The following is a 21872-nucleotide window of genomic DNA, read 5'->3' on the forward strand; positions in this document are numbered from 1 at the left end:
AATTATTCATAAGAATTTCCAGATATCTAAAACTAGTTACGGGAAAACACAATAATGCTGTTTGGAAATGAAAAATTGTATTTCCTGCGGTTTGAAAGTCCCTTGTTGACAACGAGACATTTTTTTTATTACATTTATTGCTTATTATAACTGTCTAAAAACATCAGGAACCAGACAGCTGTTAATCATTAACGTTTGAGTCAATGAATCCAGATAAAAACGTTTACGTTTTAGCTGCAGTGGAAATGCAGACGTCTAAATGATGTTTTATGTAAGAGTTTTATTGAGCGTTGGATGATTTTGCTGGTGATTCTACCTAAATGATTATTTCTAGTGAAAATAGACCCATTTAATTTGTTGAGAGTCTCAGTAGAATCTGAGTTTGCTTCAGTTCTTCCTGCTTAGTTTATGCTCTGTAGCTTCGGGTTGTGTGACTGGTGGAGGGAGTCAGTTTAAGATCTTCTTTGGAAGTGGAACCAGACTAACCATTGAACCCAGTAAGTGCTGATGTTAATTTTTAATACTGTTATAAAGACACAGCTCAGAACATAAACCACGTAATGCATCACTGCAACACCAATGTTTAAATGTTGTGTTAAATATTTAATATCAGTATTATTAGCACTGGTGTTGTTGGTACTAGAGTCTGGTTCAGTTGTTGCTGTGGAGCTTCATGTTGTGTGTATTCTGGTGGTGGATATAGGATCATATTTGGAAGTGGAACCAGATTAATCGTTGAGTCCAGTAAGTGCAGATCCTGATCAATAATGTTTTCTATAAATAATCTCCAGAATGAAATGACAGCAGCGTTTAACTTGATAGGAGTTACAATCCTAAAGTGTTGGACTGATTCAGGCTCAGAAAATTAGAACAAAAGAAAGATAAATGTAATTTAACTGGTCCACAATGATAAAATACAAGAAAACCTCATTAAAACCAGAATTTAATGAGCTGAAATGAAAATTTACAGTGTTTTATGAACATTTTTGTGGGTTCTGGTTCAGTTTGTTGCTGCTGAGTTAATGTTTCTAAGCTTTACGTTGTGTGACTTATGGACATAAGATGTTCTTTGGAAGTGGAACCAGACTAACCATTGAACCCAGTAAGTGCTGATCAATATCATGTTTTACTGGTTCAACAGCAACAGCAGGTTGTAGGTTTCTATAATTTAATAAAGTTTTCTGAACTCATGTTTAGTGAACAGCTGCTGATAAAAATGGAAATTATTCTCCATTTTAAAGCTTTAAAAAACAATCATGAAAAACATTTAAAATATGTTTTCAGGTGAAAACGTGTTTCCTCCAGTCTGAAAACGCTTCGCTAATTAACAAGACGCTGTTTATTATCACCAACTAATAATAATCAATCAAACAGTGAATGATTAGCATGTTAAACAATGCATCAATACAAAACGTCTCATTTTAATTTCAGCTGCAGAATAAATACAAACTTCCAATAAACTTTTGACTTAATTTGCTTTAATTTCATTTAGTGGAAGTTTTAATAAAGAAACAATATTTTTCCAAACAGAGTTTAGTTCAGTTCTTCCTGCAGGTTTACGTTACGTAGCTTCATGTTGTGTGACTACTGGAGCAAATCAATATAAGATCTTCTTTGGAAGTGGAACCAGACTAACCACTGAACCCAGTAAGTGACAGAAATCTGATATTTTTAAAACAATTTGGTCATAAAAAGTCATTTAAAAAGAATAGCTGAAAGATCCATGAATATGAACAAACTGCGTTTACGTCTCAGTGAAGTCTGAATGTGTAGAATTAGATTCCTGGAGGTGGACGGTTTGTGTTCTGGAGCTTTGTGTTGTGTGACTGGAACTAACCGGAACAAGCTCATTTTTGCCAGTGGAACCAGATTAACCATTGAAACCAGTAAGTGGTCAACGTTTTATGTGCAGAATCTTTAAAAGTAAAGGATGAAACTGACTCACAAACAAAAGCAAAAATTAAACATAATTTCCATGTGAACAGGAAAATAATTGACCTGATCCGTTTTCATGTTTAATTCAGTTTTTTATAACCTTCCATTACTGTTTAACAGCTAAATATATTTAAACGTTAAATGGGCACTAATGAAAAAAATTGATCATTGTATTTTCTAATGTTTCTAAGCTAAAAGAACACAATTTTATATATAATTATTTCAAAATTTGACCCTTAGTTGTTCTTAAGAGTTTGTATCTTTTTACGGTATTTAATGCAAACGTCTTCTGGTCCCGCTGGTCGCCGAGTTTGTATCACAAAGTTTCGTGTTGTGTGAATGATGGAGGAAGAAGATTAATATTTGGAACTGGAAGCAGATTAATTGTTCAACCAAGTGAGTATTAAATTATGAAAAACAATTACATTAACATTAGAATATCATGAAGCACATTTCAATCACGTTAACCATTGAAACCAGTTTGCACTGAACACTCGGTATGCAGAATCTTTAAAAGTAAAATATGTAAAACATTCGCACACTAGACACAAATTAAACAGGATAAATGTGTTGACACGAAAATGATAAGAATTGATAAGATTAAAAAGAAAATAAAAATCAAATCTGTATTTTAATGTAATATAAAAATATGTCCAAAATTCTATAATGTTTCATTACTATTTCTGGCTTTCTGCCTAAAAGTAAAATCAGTTTGGTTCAACCTGAACATTAATTTCTACGTATATTTTAAATCTTAGTGGAGTCTGGTTGAGCTGCTGGGTTTAGGTTGTGGAGCTTCTTATTGTGTGAATGCTGGCAATAAGATCTTCTTTGGAAGTGGGACCAGATTAACTGTTGAACCCAGTAAGTCCTGATGAAGATTTTATCTTTGAAATAAGTTTTTTGTTTGTTTTGGAATGTTATGTATGTTATCTGTGATTAGAATTTAATATTTTGGTAAAAATGTTTAACAAACAATTTGACCATCTGCTCAGTTGTTGTTGAGACGCTTGACGCTGTGTGGATGCAGCTAAAATGATCTTTGGAGGTGGAACAACATTAACTGGCAGATCCAGTAAGTGCAGAATTTTTACACCGTTAAACATGCTGGAAAAATACATAAAAAAGACAAACATGAACAGAAAATATCAGGTTTAAATTAATGTATAAAACAGTAAAATTTGAGATTGAAAAAAAATTGTAATAAAGAAAACTAGAAAACAGTAGATTACAGTATTTTAGTATTTTTTACATCATTATAATTGTGATGTTAGTTTTATTTTTAGTGTTAAAGGAAGGACTAATTCACCTTAATATGACGACAAACTCTAAATGATCTTTATTGAAAAGCATAAAGATGCATTAACGAGTCAAAGAGTTTATCCAGTAGGACGTATGTAAAGTTAGGTTTTCCATCAGTCGTGGTTTTTCCACGTGGAGGTTGGTTTCTGGTTTGTGTCATGAGGCCTCTGGTTGTGTGAATACTGGCGGTGGTGCAGGGAAGCTCGTCTTTGGAGCTGGAACCAGATTAACTATTGAAACCAGTAAGTACTCAGTTTCTGGTGACATTAAACATGTTTTATATTGAACCTTTACAAAATAATGAGGTCATAAGACATAAATAGAGTTTCCTTCAATAATTAATTTTTAGCTCCAACACCAAATCACCTGACAACATTTATTATTAGTAAATGATTTTACTAAAGACTTCATGTAAAATATTGAAAATGTTTGTTTACCTTTTTCATAATTAAAAAATCAGCTGAGATTAGAAGATAAGATCACTAAGATGTAAACACTTACCATCCAGACACCATTCTGAATATAAATTTAAGTACTTGTCGTAGAGCCCTTGGGCTGCCTTATAAAATATTATATATAAATAAATTTGCTATGCAGAATTAAATTTTGGTGTCTGATTTTTTTTTGTGTATGTTTTTCTTTTAATAAAGTAATTACAGTTAGGTAGTTAGAGTTACAGTCATCACAGTATTTCTCTGAAATGTTCTGGTTCCTCATCGGCACAGTTTGTGCTATGAAGCCTCACGCTGTGTGAATGCTGGAGCTTCTGTTAACAAGATTATCTTTGGACCTGGAACCAGATTAACCATTGAGACCAGTAAGTGGTGGATTTTTAGATATTAAACATCTCAAAATGTTAAATTAAAGAAAAAACAAAAAAAAAAAAAAAACAGCTGATTTAAATATTGATAAAGAAATTTATTAAACTATTGACTGAAATAATCTTAATTAAAAAAAATTCTAACCTGAACAGCAGTAATGTTCAATATTGTAACATTTTTAACTTTTTTCATCATTCTGATCTTTGTTTTTAATTTAATTGTAAATGTCAGATTTAATTCACCAAAAAATTCACAACAGTTAAAATCTAAAAAAAGCAAGTTAACAGAAAAACATATGCGTTCAACAGTAAAACATGTAACGTGGGAAAGATATTAAGTTATATTAGTTTTATCTTTGTCTTATTTGTGTCATTGATGTTTATCGATGATTAAAAGTTTAGTTTTGTTCATCTTCGGTTTGTGTTCTGAGGCCTCGCATTGTGTGAATACTGGCGAAGGAAGATTAATATTTGGAACTGGAACCAGATTAACTGTTCAACCAAGTGAGTATTAAATTATGAAAGACAATTACATTAACATTAGAATATCATCAATTTTAAAGCAGCCAGCAAATTTCAACCACATTAACCATTGAAACCAGTTTGCACTGAACACTCGGTATGCAGAATCTTTTAAAGTAAAATATGTAAAAGATTCGCACTCAAGACAGTAATTAAAGAGAATATTTACGTTCACAGGAAAATGATTAATAAGAATTGATAAGATTTAAAAATAAATAAATAAATAAAACCTGTTTTTTAATGTAATTTAAAAATATGACCAAAATTCTATAATGTTTCATTACTATTTCTGGCTTTCTGCCTAAAAGTAAAATCAGTTTAGTTCAACTTGAACATTAATTTCTACATATATTTTAAATCTTAGTGGAGTCTGGTTGAGCTGCTGGGTTTGTGTTGTGGAGCTTCTTGTTGTGTGAATGCTGGCAATAAGTTCTTCTTTGGAAGTGGGACCAGATTAACTGTTGAACCCAGTAAGTCCTGATGAAGATTTTATCTTTGAAATAAGTTTTTTGTTTGTTTTGGAATGTTATGTATGTTATCTGTGATTAGAATTTAATATTTTGGTAAAAATCTTTTACAAACAATTTGACCATCATGCTTAGTTGTTGTGAAGCTTGACGCTGTGTGGATGCAGCTAAAATGATCTTTGGAGGTGGAACAACATTAACTAGCAGATCCAGTAAGTGCAGAATTTTTACACCGTTAAACATGCTGGAAAAATACATAAAAAAACAAACATTAACAGAAATAATCGGGTTTAAATTAATGTATAAAACAGTAAAATTTGAGATTGATTGAAATAATTTATAATAAAGAAAATTAGAAAACAGTAGATTACAGTATTTTAGTATTTTTAACGTTGTCATTGTGATGTTAGTTTTATTTTTAGTGTTAAAGGAAGGACTAATTCACCTTTTTATGACGACAAACTCTAAATGATCTTTATTGAAAAGCATAAAGATGCATTAACAAGTCAAAGAGTTTATCCAGTTGGACAGATGTAAAGTTAGGTTTTCCATCAGTCGTGGTCCTGCAGCTCATCCAGTCGGATATTTTTCCACATGGAGTTTGGTTTCTGGTTTGTGTCATGAGGCCTCTGGTTGTGTGAATACTGGCGGTGCTGCAGCAAAGCTCGTCTTTGGAGCTGGAACCAGATTAACTATTGAAACCAGTAAGTACTCAGTTTCTGGTGACATTAAACATGTTTTATATTGAACCTTTACAAAATAATGAGGTCATAAGACATAATTAGAGTTTCCTTCAATAATTAATTTTTAGCTCCAACACCAAATCACCTGACAACATTTATTATTAGTAAATGATTTTACTAAAGACTTCATGTAAAAAAAGTTGAAAATGTTTGTTTACCTTTTTCATATTTAAAAAATCAGCTGAGATTAGAAGATAAGATCATTAAGATGTGGAAACACTTACCATCCAGACACCATTCAGAATATAAATATAAGTACTTGTCGTAGAGCCCCAAGCAGAAATTTCGGTATCTGAGTTTTTTTTTTTTTTTATAAAATAATTACAGTTAGGTAGTTAGAGTTACAGTCATCACAGTATTTCTCATCTGCACAGTTTGTGCTATGAAGCTTTGCATTGTGTGAATGTCGGTGTTGCTGCAAATAAGATTAACTTTGGACCTGGAACCAGATTAACCATTGAGACCAGTGAGTACTGTTATTCAATATGGAATACTATTAATCCAAGATTCAAGATTACCTATATTGGCCCACCAGGGGGAATTAGTCTTGGGCTTCACCCCGGCTGCAGCCACAGAGTGATGGTCAATAATAATAAAATCCACATACAACTAAAACTCATCTATACAAGCAGAACAGATAAAATAGTGCAACAAATTCAAAAGCTTAAAATATACAAGAAATATGTATATTGTAAAATTGTTAAACCAGCAATAAGAAAAAATAAATAAGCAGTTAAACGTCAACTCAAACCTGTAAAACATAAGAATTCATTTCTCTTTAGAAATTAATGTCACGTTAAACAGCTTCTATCAAATTACTGAGTTTTTCTAACAATCAGTCATAAAAAAGTCTTCAGGAACATTCAACTAAAGTTTAATAAAGAAGAAAAACATAAAAACTGGAATGGATTTTAATAGTTAATGACATAAAGGAAAGTTGTGATATTTTCTGCACATAGTTCTGGTTCAGTTCACCAGTTTGTGTAACGAAGCTTCATGTTGTGTGAATGTTGGTGCTACAGGAAGGCTGGTCTTTGGACCTGGAACCAGATTAACTATTGAAACCAGTAAGTGATGAAAGAATTATGAGATTTTTAGGCTTTGCAGCATCATTAATAGTAATAAAAATATATTCATCCATAAAAAATCCTATTCTACCTTAGAATTTAGTCTAATGTAAATCTGCATGTTTAGAATTTGTTTCTTTGCTTCCTGAATGAGGCGGATGAGTTTGTGTTATACGGCTTCATGCTGTGTGACTGGAACTAACCAGAACAAGCTGATTTTTGCCAGTGGAACCAGATTAACCATTGAACCCAGTAAGTAAAATATCTTATATGCTTTAAAAGTAATAGAAGAAACAGACTGACCAGCAAAACACAAACAAACGCTATATTCATGCAAACAGGAAAGTTATTGATCTGGATCAGAATTGTTTATAATATCTCATTAATGTTTAATCATCTGATGCATTAAATGTAAAAAACTTTATTTTTCATGGATTCGGAGTTTATGTCATTAAGCTTCATGTTACATAAATAATAATAGTTTGGAATTGGAACCAGATGAACTGTTGAATCCAGTGAGTTTTACAACACGATCCATTATTATGATCAAATGAGAATAATTCATGATGTGTGTCAACAGAAGTTAGAAAATATCTTCATTAATAATTGGAACATATTGGAGTTTTTATGAAACTAAAGACTGTCTCTGATTATTGGGATGAGTTCTTATAAGAAACATTGATTTATTGATAATGTAAAGTTCGTTAAGCCAGAACGCCACCAACTCTAAAACACTGAAATATTTTCCCTCGTTCTAAAACTAAAACCTGATATTTGACTGCAGAACCGGCGAAAACTGGAAAAATTAAAGAAAAATCAAACAAAAAAACAGCAGATTTAAATAAACTGACATCTTAACAGTTAAAAACTAAAAAAATAAGTTAATAACAAACAGATTTTATTTCAACAGTAAAACTTTTAAGATGGGAAAGATTTAAAGTTATATTAGTTTTATTTTTGTCTTGTTTGTGTCATTGATGTTTATCGGTGATTAAAAGTTTAGTTTCGTTCATCTTCGGTTTGTGTTATGAGGCCTCGCGTTGTGTGAATACTGGCGGTGTAGAAAAGCTGATCTTTGGAGCTGGAACCAGATTATCCATTGAGACCAGTGAGTATTTATACAGATATAAAAAACATGGAAACTAATTAGTTTAGAAACATCAAGGATGAAGATTTACATGTTTCTTTGTAAAATTGTGTCTCCGGAGTGACATCATAATTTCACCATCAATAAAAACACAGTTTAATGTGGTAATGAAAGATAATATTAGCCTGTAAATGTTATTATAGTGAGTATTTACATTTATTATGATGGACAGACGTCTGGTGGAGTTTGTGTTGTGGAGCTTCATGTTGTGTGACTACTGGAGGTGTTAATAAGATTATCTTTGGCAAAGGAACCAGATTAACCATTGAACCAAGTAAGTTTTTATATTTATTTATTATCAGAGTTTTCTGTATTTAGCAGTAAATTACCAGGGTTTAACTGGTATTCATTAAAAACCAGAGCTGTTAGACATCTTCTCCACCGAGTCGGCCTCAGAAATGAAACACAACAAAAATGAACTGTTGTTTTTCCAAAATGTGACAAAGTCAGAGAAACGTAATGTACTGTGTCGCTGCACCACAAATGTTTATTATCAGTATTATTAGCACTGGTGTTGTTGGTACTAGAGTCTGGTTCAGTTGTTGCTGTGGAGCTTCATGTTGTGTGTATTCTGGTGGTGGATATAGGATCATATTTGGAAGTGGAACCAGATTAATCGTTGAGTCCAGTAAGTGCAGATCCTGATCAATAATGTTTTCTATAAATAATCTCCAGAATGAAATGACAGCAGCGTTTAACTTGATAGGAGTTACAGTCCTAAAGTGTTGGACTGATTCAGGCTCAGAAAGTTAGAACAAAAGAAAAATAAATGTAATGTAACTGGTCCACAATGATAAAATACAAGAAAACTTCATTAAAACCAGAATTTAATGAGCTGAAATGAAAATTTCCAGTGTTTTATGAACATTTTTGTGGGTTCTGGTTCAGTTTGTTGCTGCTGAGTTAATGTTTCTAAGCTTTACATTGTGTGACATCTGGATATACGATGTTCTTTGGAAGTGGAACCAGACTAACCATTGAACCCAGTAAGTGCTGATCAATATCATGTTTTACTGGTTCAACAGCAACAGCAGGTTGTAGGTTTCTATAATTTAATAAAGTTTTCTGAACTCATGTTTAGTGAACAGCTGCTTTTCAAACTGTACTTCAGCTGTAGTTCAAAGTATAGTTTAATATATCCCTAAAAGAAAAGAATTTTTACCTGACATTACATGATGAACTGACCCGGACTGGCCGGGCTTCATTTTAGGTAAAGATTAGTGTAAATTAATTTCTCGGCTTAGTTTAAATAAATGAAACATTAACTTGTTTTAAAAAAGTTCCTCCTATAAAAAGAAAAATAAATGATAAAACTATTATCTTTCTTTAACAAACTTTTCAATCATCACACTAAGTTCTAAATATTTCAGACTAAATGTCTAAATTTCCCAGAGTTGGTAATAAACCCGGAGAGGTGGAGAATCTGCTCCTGGTTCGTGTCTGAGTTAACGTAGCTGAGTTTTTCAGAGTGTGACGGACTTCGGAAACACGAAACTCTTCTTCGGCTCTGGAACTAAACTGAACGTCGCCTCCAGTGAGTGAATGTTTATCTGCTTCATGATCTTATTTTTATTTATTTACATGTTTGGTTTTAATCCCTACAGTTCCCATCCAAAGCTACAATAAATATAAAAGGATAGGATTTCTGTGATTTCTATGCATTTCTGATTAGAGACACATTAAAATGTTTAGTAAAATCTCATTGATTATAAACCCAAAGTTCACCCCTGAAACCCAGATGAGGAGATGTTGGCTGAAACTTAAACGTCTCAAAGGAAAACAGCTAAAGTAGATTTGTGTTAAAGTTTAAAAATTGCACAAATTTAGCTGAATGTCCCACAGAAAACTGTCTCAGGCCAGAATGTGGACACTTTAAACATTAAATAGAATCTCTAGAGTTGCTGTAAACATGGCTGATTCTGAGCAGCATGTTCAGGGAGAACTAGTGTCCTCTGATGGGGAAACTGGTCCTGTAGTTCTTGTTCAGGTCAGATCTACAGTGTGACAACAACAGGAACCAAAAAGCTGATCTTTGGAAGAGGAACTAAGCTGTCAGTAGAAAGCAGTGAGTAGAAATCAGTCAGTAAATTTACGGTTTCCTGTTCTGATGCCACCGTTTATAATTTAAACCTAAAGGTAAAAATATTGATCAGATTTATCTGAAACCTCCAGGTTCAGTTTTTTGATGTGAAAATGATAAAAATGAAAATCATGGGATTGGAAATGGAAATATTTAGTGAACAGCTGCTGATAAAAATGGAAATTATTCTCCATTTTAAAGCTTTAGAAAACAATCATGAAAAACATTTAAAATATGTTTTCAGGTGAAAACGTGTTTCCTCCAGTCTGAAAACGCCTCACTAATAACAAGACGCTGTTTATTATCACCAACTACTAATAATCAATCAAACAGTGAATGATTAGCATGTTAAACAATGCATCAATACAAAACGTCTCATTTTAATTTCAGCTGCAGAATAAATAAAAACTTCCAATAAACTTTTGACTTAATTTGCCTTAATTTCATTTAGTGGACGTTTTAATAAAGAAACAATATTTTTCCAAACAGAGTTTAGTTCAGTTCTTCCTGCAGGTTTACGTTATGTAGCTTCATGTTGTGTTAATACTGGAGCAAATCAGAATAAGATCTTCTTTGGAAGTGGAACCAGATTAACTATTGAACCCAGTAAGTGACATATATATATTTATATATTATATATAAATTATAACGGGGCGGCAGTGGCTCAGGTGGTAGAGCAGGTTGTCCAATGATCGGAAGGTCGGCGGTTCGATTCCCGCTCCCGCAGTCATCTGTCGTTGTGTCCTTGGGCAAGACACTTAACCCTCCCTTGCCTCCAGTGTTGGCATCGCTGGTGTATGAATGTGTGGATGAATGTTCGGTGATGGTCGGAGAGGCCGTAGGTGCAGACTGGCAGCCACGTTTCCGTCAGCTTGCCCCAGGGCAGCTGTGGCTACACACGTAGCTTACCATCACCAGGTATGAGTGAGGAGTGTGGATGAATAATGGATTCACACAATGTAAAGCGCTTTGGGTGCCTTGAAAAGCGCTATATAAATCTAATCCATTATTATTATTATTATTATTATAACAATTTGGACATAAAAAGTCGTTTAAAAAGAATAAGCTTATCCATGAATATGAACAAACTGCATTTACGTCTCAGTGAAGTCTGAATGTGTAGAATTAGATTCCTGGAGGTGGATGGTTTGTGTTCTGGAGCTTTGTGTTGTGTGACTGGAACTAACCGAAACAAACTCAGTTTTGCCAGTGGAACCAGATTAACCATTGAAACCAGTAAGTGGTCAACGTTTTATGTGCAGAATTTTTAAAAGTAAAGGATGAAACTGTCCGGTGTTTTCATGTTTAATTCAATATTTTATAACCTTTTATTACTGTTTAACAGCTAAATACCTTTAACCTTTAAATGGGTACAACCGAAAAATTAATAATTGTATTTTCTAATGTTTCTCAGCTAAAATAACGCAATTTTATTATTTATTTTAAAACACGACCCTTACTTTTCCTGTCAAAGGTTATATCCCCCAGGATAAGTTGTTCGTTTAGGGTATAAATTTAACCAATTTTTCATGTTTAATATGTAGACGTTTAACACATAATAATTTACTGGCTACTCTGTTTGGTGTTTGGCATGCAAAGTTTTAGAAAGTGGATAAAAGACTTAAAACCAGTTATTCTCATGCAACGCAAGATGGAAACACATAAAACACCTTTTTAGGGTGGTGCCGCTGGTCGCCGAGTTTGTGTCATGAAGCTTCGTGTTGTGTGAATGATGGAGGAAGAAGATTAATATTTGGAACTGGAAGCAGATTAATTGTTCAACCAAGTGAGTATTAAATTATGAAAAACAATTACATTAACATTAGAATATCATGAAGCACATTTCAACCACGTTAACCATTGAAACCAGTTTGCACTGAACACTCGGTATGCAGAATCTTTAAAAGTAAAATATGTAAAACATTCGCACACTAGACAGAAATGAAACAGGATATTCATGGTGACAGTGACTGATAAGAAATGATAAGATAAAAAAAAAAACTTTTTATAAAATAAAAAAATATGTTTCAATATGTTCTTTTCTGGCTTTATGCCTAAAAGTAAAATCAGTTTGGTTCAACCTGAACATTAATTTCTACATAATAAATCTTAGGTAGTGGAGTCTGGTTGAGCTGCTGGGTTTGTGTTATGGAGCTTCATGATGTGTGAATACTGGGACAAAGATCTTATTTGGAAGTGGGACCAGATTAACTGTTGAACCCAGTAAGTTTCTTAAAATAAGTTGTTTTTTTTAGTTTGTTTGTTTTGGAATGTTATGTATGTTATCTGTGATTAGAATTTAATATTTTGGTAAAAGTCTTTTACAAACAATTTGACCATCTGCTCAGTTGATGTGAAGCTTGACGCTGTGTGGATGCAGCTAAAATGATCTTTGGAGGTGAAACAACATTAACTAGCAGATCCAGTAAGTGCAGAATTTCCACACCGTTAAACATGCTGGAAAAATACATAAAAAAGAGAAACAAACAAAAAACAAAAGGGTTAAATTAATATATATACAGTCAAATTTGAGATTGAAATAATTTATAACAAAGAAAATTAGAAAACAGTAGATTACAGTATTTTAGTATTTTTAACATTGTCATTGTGATGTTAGTTTTATTTTTAGTGTTAAAGGAAGGACTAATTCACCTTTTTATGACGACAAACTCTAAATGATCTTTATTGAAAAGCATAAAGATGCATTAACAAGTCAAAGAGTTTATCCAGTAGGACGGATGTAAAGTTAGGTTTTCCATCAGTCGTGGTCCTGCAGCTCATCCAGTCGGATATTTTTCCACATGGAGTTTGGTTTCTGGTTTGTGTCATGAGGCCTCTGGTTGTGTGAATACTGGCGGTGCTGCAGTGAAGCTGGTCTTTGGAGCTGGAACCAGATTAACCATTGAAACCAGTAAGTACTCAGTTTCTGGTGACATTAAACATGTTTTATATTGAACCTTTACAGAATAATGAGGTCATAAGACATAATTAGAGTTTCCTTCAATAATTAGTTTTTAGCTCCAACGCCAAATCACCTGACAACATTTATTATTAGTAAATGATTTTACAAAAGACTTCATGTAAAAAAAGTTGAAAATGTTTGTTTACCTTTTTCATATTTAAAAAATCAGCTGAGATTAGAAGATAAGATCATTAAGATGTAAACACTTATCACCCAGACACCATTCAGAATATAAATGTAAGTGTTTTTCATAGAGCCCTTGGGCTGGCTTATATATAAAATATTATAAATAAATAAATTTGCCATGCAGAATTCAATTCTGGTAATTGAGGTTTTTTTTTAAATAAATTATTTACAGTTAGGTAGTTTGCGCTAGAGTCATCACAGTATTTCTCTGAAAGGATTCTGATTCCTCATCTGCACAGTTTGTGCTATGAAGCTTTGTGTTGTGTGAATGCTGGAGCTGCTGCATATAAGATTATCTTTGGACCTGGAACGAGATTAACCATTAAGACCAGTAAGTACTGTTATTCAACCATTGGAACACAATTAATCCAAATTCAAGATTAACTTCATTGGCCCACCAGGGGGAATTAGTCTTGGGCTTCACCCCGGCTGCCGCCAGAGTGATGGTCAATAATAATAGAATCCACATACAACTGAAACTCATCTATGCAAGCAGGACAGATAAAATAGTGCAACAAATTCAAAAGCTTAAAATATACAAGAAATATGTTAGTAAAATCATAAAACCAGCCATGTGAAACAGTAAGTAAGCATTTAAATGTCAAATTAAACCTGTAAAATATAAGAATGAATGTCTTTAGACAATAATGTCACGTTAAACAGCTTCTATCAAATCACTGAGTTTTTCTCACAATCAGTTTCAAATAAAATCATCAGCAACGTTCAACTAAAGTTTAATAAAGGATAAAAAGAAAAAAACTTTAATGCATTTTTATTGTTAATGACAGAAAGGAAAGTTGTGATATTTTATGCACATAGTTCTGGTTCAGTTCACCAGTTTCTGTCACGAAGCTTCGTGTTGTGTGAATGTTGGTGGAAGAAAAATAATATTTGGAACTGGAACCAGATTAATTGTTCAACCAAGTGAGTATTGAATTATGAAAGACAATTCTATTAACATTAGGATATCATGAAGCATATTTCAGCCACGTTAACCATTAAAACTAGTTTGCACTGAACACTCGGTATGCAGAATATTTAAAAGTAAAATATGTAAAAGATTTGCATACTAGACAGAAATTAAACGGAATATGACAGGAAAAGGACTGTTAAGAATTGAAAAGATTAAAATAAATAAATAAAAAATCTGTATTTTAATGGAATATAAAAATATGTCCAAAATTCTATAATGTTTCATTACCAATTCTGGTTTTCTGCCTAAAAGTAAAATCAGTTTGGTTCAAGCTGAACATTAATTTCTACGTATATTTTAAATCTTAGTGGAGTTTGGTTGAGCTGCTGGGTTTAGGTTGTGGAGCTTCTTGTTGTGTGAATGATGGGACAAAGATCTTCTTTGGAAGTGGGACCAGAATAACTGTTGAACCCAGTAAGTCCTGATGAAGATTTTATCTTTGAAATAAGTTTTTTGTTTGTTTTGGAATGTTATGTATGTTATCTGTGATTAGAATTTAATATTTTGGTAAAAGTCTTTAACAAACAATTTGACCATCTGCTCAGTTGTTGTTGTGAAGCTTGACGCTGTGTGGATGCAGCTAAAATGATCTTTGGAGGTGGAACAACATTAACTAGCAGATCCAGTAAGTGCAGAATTTTTACACCGTTAAACATGCTGGAAAAATACATAAAAAGACAAACATAAACAAAAAATATCAGGTTTAAATTAATGTATAAAACAGTCAAATTTGAGATTGATTGAAATAATATATAATAAAGAAAATAAGAAAACAGTAGATGACAGTATTTTAGTATTTTTAACATTGTCATTGTGATGTTAGTTTTATTTTTAGTGTTAAAGGAAGGACTAATTCACCTTTTTATGACGACAAACTCTAAATGATCTTTATTGAAAAGCATAAAGATGCATTAACAAGTCAAAGAGTTTATCCAGTAGGATGGATGTAAAGTCCAGTCGGATATTTTTCTACGTGGAGGTTGGTTTCTGGTTTGTGTCATGAGGCCTCTGGTTGTGTGAATACTGGCAGTGGTGCAGCAAAGCTCGTCTTTGGAGCTGGAACCAGATTAACTATTGAAACCAGTAAGTACTTAGTTTCTGGTGACATTAAACATGTTTTATATTGAACCTTTACAAAATAATGAGGTCATAAGACATAAATAGAGTTTCCTTCAATAATTAATTTTTAGCTCCAATTCTGGTAATTGAGGTTTTTTTTTAAATAAATTAATTACAGTTAGGTAGTTTGCGCTAGAGTCATCACAGTATTTCTCTGAAAGGATTCTGATTCCTCATCTGCACAGTTTGTGCTATGAAGCTTCATGTTGTGTGAATGCTGGAGGAGGAAGATTAATATTTGGACCTGGAACGAGATTAAACATTGAGACCAGTGAGTACTGTTATTCAACCATTGGAATACTATTAATACAAAATTCAAGATTAACTTCATTGGCCCACCAGGGGGAATTAGTCTTGGGCTTCACCCCGGCTGCAGCCACAGAGTGATGGTCAATAATAATAAAATCCACATACAACTAAAACTCATCTATACAAGCGGAACAGATGAAATAGTGCAACAAATTTAAAAGCTTATAATACACAAAAAATATGTTCATCAAAAAAATAAAATCAGCCATGAAAAGCATAAACAGTTAAATGTCAAATCAAACCTGTAAAACATAAGAATCAATTACTCTTTAGTTTTAATAATTCCGGTAAAAGTCTAAAATTCGTTATTCGTACTCGGATCATCGGCTCAGTTTGTGTCATGAAGCTTCGTGCTGTGTGAAAACTGGAGCGGCAGCCAGAATGATCTTTGGACCTGGAACCAGATTGACCATTGAAACCAGTAAGTGGTGGATTTTTAGATATTAAGCACCTCAAAAAGTTAAAATAAAGAAAAAACAAACAAAAAAACAGATGATTTAAATAAACTGACAACAGTTAAAATCTAAAAAAATAAGTTAATAACAAACAGATTTTATTTCAACAGTAAAACTTTTAAGATGGGAAAGATTTAAAGTTATATTAGTTTTATTTTTGTCTTGTTTGTGTCATTGATGTTTATCGGTGATTAAAAGTTTAGTTTCGTTCATCTTCGGTTTGTGTTATGAGGCCTCGCGTTGTGTGAATACTGGCGGTGTAGAAAAGCTGATCTTTGGAGCTGGAACCAGATTATCCATTGAGACCAGTGAGTATTTATACAGATATAAAAAACATGGAAACTAATTAGTTTAGAAACTCAAGGATGAAGATTTACATGTTTCTTTGTAAAATTGTGTCTCCGGAGTGACATCATAGTTTCACCATCAATAAAAACACAGACCTCTTTAATGTGGTAATGAAAGATAATATTAGCCTGTAAATGTTATTATAGTGAGTATTTACATTTATTATGATGGACAGACGTCTGGTGGAGTTTGTGTTGTGGAGCTTCATGTTGTGTGACTACTGGAGGTGTTAATAAGATTATGTTTGGTAAAGGAACCAGATTAACCATTGAACCAAGTAAGTTTTTATATTTATTCATTATCAGAGTTTTCTGTATTTACCAGTAAATTACCAGGGTTTAACTGGTATTCACAATCTAAAAAAAAATGACCATTACTGTAAAAAAAATGGTATTTTTGTTCCATTTAACTGTAAAATAATCCAGAGTGTTTGAGTCTGATGGTTTATTCTGTGGTGATCAGAACCAGATTTTCTTTGGAAGGCGAAGCAGATTAATCAACGAAGCCAGCGAGTGTTGATATTAATCATTGATAGGTTTAAATATAAACGATGTGCTCTACTTTATAAATCTGTACCATACGTACTGGTTCAGTGCTGAGTTTTTGTTGGGGAGCTTCCTGTTGTGTGTATGCTGGAAGTGGGAATAAGGTCATATTTGGAACTGGAACCAGACTCACCATTAATCCCAGTAAGTTCTGATCTGGTCGTTTGTTAACAGCAGTGATGGAAGTGATGCGCCAGACTTTCAGACAGAAAATAACATTAAAGTTTAACGTGGAATGTTTAATATGAGTTAAAACATCGACCTCATTTAGTGGAAGTTTTAATAAAGAAACAATATTTTTCCAGACAGAGTTTAGTTCAGTTCTTCCTGCTGGTTTACGTTATGTAGCTTCATGTTGTGTGAATACAAATACAAATAAGATCTTCTTTGGAAGTGGAACCAGACTAACCATTGAACCCAGTAAGTGCTGATTAATATCATGAATGTTTTACTGGTTCATCAGGTTGTTGTAGGTTATTTTTTACCATCAATAATTGTTGAAGGATTTTAATTAATGCATCAACATGAAACTTTTAGAGTAAAAAAAAGCTCATAGAAAGACAAACATGCACATTTGATTTATTATCAATAATGAAAATGATGATGGAATAATTTTTGACCTGTTTAATGTGGTAATGAAAGCTAATATTAGCCTGTAAATGTTATTATAGTGAGTATTTACATTTATTATGATGGACAGACGTCTGGTGGAGTTTGTGTTGTGGAGCTTCATGTTGTGTGACTACTGGAGGTGTTAATAAGATTATCTTTGGCAAAGGAACCAGATTAACCATTGAACCAAGTAAGTGTTTATATTTATTTATTATCAGAGTTTTCTGTATTTACCAGTAAATTACCAGGGTTTAACTGGTATTCATTAAGAACCAGAGCTGTTAGACATCTTCTCCACCGAGTCGGCCTCAGAAATGAAACACAACAAAAATGAACTGTTGTTTTTCCAAAGTGTGACAAAGTCAGAGAAACGTGACTTAAATTAAACCAAAAATAAAGAAAGAGCTGAACAAATATGTAAAGTATTAGAAAATATTCATGTTTTTATGGCGCATATTCAAAGCTGTTTATCATGAAGGCGTTCCAGAGATAAAAGTTTTGTAGTTGGGTTTGTGCTGTGGAGCCTGGTGCTGTGGGAATTATGGTGAGAAGATGATGTTTGGAAGTGGAACCAGTCTGACCATTAACTCCAGTAAGTGCTCATGTGCATCCTAAAATGTTTAAAGCCGTTGTTCATCAGTAGCAGCAGCCATGGAAGACGTTTAAGACAATAATTAAAGAGAAAAATGTCAGAAAAAATGTCCAGTTTTTAAAAAATATTTGAGTTGTTGAAAAATGATCACGACAATTAAACCACGAATATTTTAATCAGCATCATTTGAGTTAAAATGGAGGCAAAATAAATACAAAACTCCAACAATTTTAAAATAATTTCAGTTTGTTTACTGAGATAAATGTTGAAAACAGCATTTTCTTCCTGGAGTTTCTGGTTCACTGCTGTGAGGAGTTTATGTCGTCCTGCTTCGTGTTGTGTGACTGGTTCAGGTCAATATAAGATGTTCTTTGGAAGAGGAACCAGACTAACCGTTGAACCCAGTAAGTGTTCATATTGATTATTAATGCTGTTGATCCATACATCTTTAACAGCACTCTGAAGAGCTGATAAAAAGCTTTATTTCTGATGAAGAGCGCTATATTGATCAGCTCAGAACTGATCTATTATCTTAACTCCACTGTAAATGTGACAGAAAGTTATTGATGACTTTAAAGAAAAGAGTGAATTTTTCAGCTGTAAATAATTCATTTGGTGTCTAATCTGAACAGTGACTGTGTTGATGGTGAAATATTTGTAATTTTAAACATTGTAATTTCTCGTTGCACCACAAATGTTTATCAGTATTATTAGCACTGGTGTTGTTGGTACTAGAGTCTGGTTCAGTTGTTGCTGTGGAGCTTCATGTTGTGTGTATTCTGGTGGTGGAAATAGGATCATATTTGGAAGTGGAACCAGACTAATCGTTGAGTCCAGTAAGTGCAGATCCTGATCAATAATGTTTTCTATAAATAATCTCCAGAATGAAATGACAGCAGCGTTTAACTTGATAGGAGTTACAATCCTAAAGTGTGGGACTGATTCAGGCTCAGAAAATTAGAACAAAAGAAAAATAAATGTAATGTAACTGGTCCACAATGATAAAATACAAGAAAACCTCATTAAAACCAGAATTTAATGAGCTGAAATGAAAATTTACAGTGTTTTATGAACATTTTTGTGGGTTCTGGTTCAGTTTGTTGCTGCTGAGTTAATGTTTCTAAGCTTTACATTGTGTGACATCTGGATATAAGATGTTCTTTGGAAGTGGAACCAGACTAACCATTGAACCCAGTAAGTGCTGATCAATATCATGTTTTACTGGTTCAACAGCAACAGCAGGTTGTAGGTTTCTATAATTTAATAAAGTTTTCTGAACTCATGTTTAGTGAACAGCTGCTGATAGAAATAGAAATTATTCTCCATTTTAAAGCTTTAAAAAACAATCATGAAAAACATTTAAAATATGTTTTCAGGTGAAAACGTGTTTCCTCCAGTCTGAAAACGCTTCGCTAATAACAAGACGCTGTTTATTATCACCAACTACTAATAATCAATCAAACAGTGAATAATTAGCATGTTAAACAATGCATCAATACAAAACGTCTCATTTTAATTTCAGCTGCAGAATAAATACAAACTTCCAATAAACTTTTGACTTAATTTGCTTTAATTTCATTCAGTGGAAGTTTTAATAAAGAAACAATATTTTTCCAAACAGAGTTTAGTTCAGTTCTTCCTGCTGGTTTACGTTACGTAGCTTCATGTTGTGTGAATACAAATACAAATAAGATCGTCTTTGGAAGTGGAACCAGACTAACCATTGAACCCAGTAAGTGCTGATTAATATCATGAATGTTTTACTGGTTCATCAGGTTGTTGTAGGTTATTTTTACCATCAATAATTGTTGAAGGAATTTAATTAATGCATCAACATGAAACTTTTAGAGTAAAAAAAAAAGCTCATAGAAAGACAAACATGCACATTTGATTTATTATCAATAATGAAAATGATGATGGAATAACTTTTCTGGTGACTGGATATAATAATTATTATTTCCAGAGAAAGTTCTGGTTTGTTTCATTTGGTAGAAGTTTTCCAGACGGAGTTCGGTTCAGTTCTTCCTGCTGGTTTACGTTACGTAGCTTCATGTTGTGTGACTTTAAGTCAGAATAAGATGGTCTTTGGAAGTGGAACCAGACTAACCACTGAACCCAGTAAGTGTTCATATTATTAAAGTTTAAATGAGGAACACTAAAAGGTAAACTGTCCCGTATGGTTGGAATATAAAAGTTTAACATGATTTAATCTGCTGGTAACTGACTGGTCTGAGTGATCGAGGGTTTGGAAGTCAAACCACATTAAATGTTGAATCGGTGCTGAAATTGATTATTAATGATTAAAATAAACATTTAAATTTCATACTGATCTACAGCAGCAACAGCTGGACTCATGATGACAAAGAAATGAATTATAATAGTGATCAATACATGTTAATCACATGATCTGAAGCAGAGTAAAAAAAGTCAGATTAATAATTTAATAATAACTAATAAGACGAATAAAGGCCTGATGAGGTTTAGCTGAACGGAGGTTTTTAGAAAGAAAGTTTTGTAAATATTTCTGCTCCAGTTCACCAGTTTGTGTCACGGAGCTTCGTGTTGTGTGAATACTGGTTTACAAAAGATCCTCTTTGGAGCTGGAACCCGTTTAACCATTGAAACCAGTAAGTATTTGTACAGATACGAATAACAACATGGACACTAATTAGTTTGGAAACATGACGTTTGAAGATTTACATTTTAATTTCTATTAATCATAAAATCAAAGTTTCACTGATCAGCTGGTTTTATATCTTTACAGTAAATATGACACATTAACAGTTATTAATATTATTTTTAATATTTTCTCACTGAGTTCCATCCAGTTCATTATAATTCCAGTAAAACAGGCAGAATAATTTACCTTCCTGTCCTTTTAAAATAAAAATGAAGAGATGAAGAAAGTTCAGGGAAAATGTAGAAAATGAAGCTAAATTGGAAATTGTTGTAAAATTGTGTCTCCGGAGTGACATCATAGTTTCACCATCAATAAAAACACAGACCTGTTTAATGTGGTAATGAAAGCTAATATTAGCCTGTAAATGTTATTATAGTGAGTATTTACATTTATTATGATGGACAGACGTCTGGTGGAGTTTGTGTTGTGGAGCTTCATGTTGTGTGACTACTGGAGGTGTTAATAAGATTATCTTTGGCAAAGGAACCAGATTAACCATTGAACCAAGTAAGTTTTTATATTTATTTATTATCAGAGTTTTCTGCATTTAGCAGTAAATTTCCAGGGTTTAACTGGTATTCATTAAGAACCAGAGCTGTTAGACATCTTCTCCACCGAGTCGGCCTCAGAAATGAAACACAACAAAAATGAACTGTTGTTTTTCCAAAGTGTGACAAAGTTAGAGAAACGTGACTTAAATAAAACCAAAAATAAAGAAAGAGCTGAACAAATATGTAAAGTATTAGAAAATATTCATGTTTTTATGGCGCATATTCAAAGCTGTTTATCATGAAGGAGTTCCAGAGATAAAAGTTTTGTAGTTGGGTTTGTGCTGTGGAGCCTGGTGCTGTGGGAATTATGGTGAGAAGATGATGTTTGGAAGTGGAACCAGTCTGACCATTAACTCCAGTAAGTGCTCATGTGCATCCTAAAATGTTTAAAGCCGTTGTTCATCAGTAGCAGCAGCCATGGAAGACGTTTAAGACAATAATTAAAGAGAAAAATGTC

The 21872-nt window shown here is 32.9% G+C and overlaps 1 protein-coding gene and 1 gene segment (V, D, J or C); both read left to right on the top strand.

The window, feature by feature from the left end:
• Positions 1-21872, top strand: part of LOC121645098 (zinc finger protein 420-like) — a 1096702-nt gene that overhangs the window by 960801 nt on the left and 114029 nt on the right. The window lies entirely within an intron of this gene.
• LOC121645174 overlaps positions 1-21872 on the top strand; it is a 49894-nt gene that overhangs the window by 1064 nt on the left and 26958 nt on the right.

This window comes from Melanotaenia boesemani, chromosome 8 (assembly GCF_017639745.1).
Source record: "Melanotaenia boesemani isolate fMelBoe1 chromosome 8, fMelBoe1.pri, whole genome shotgun sequence".
Lineage (NCBI taxonomy): Eukaryota > Metazoa > Chordata > Actinopteri > Atheriniformes > Melanotaeniidae > Melanotaenia > Melanotaenia boesemani.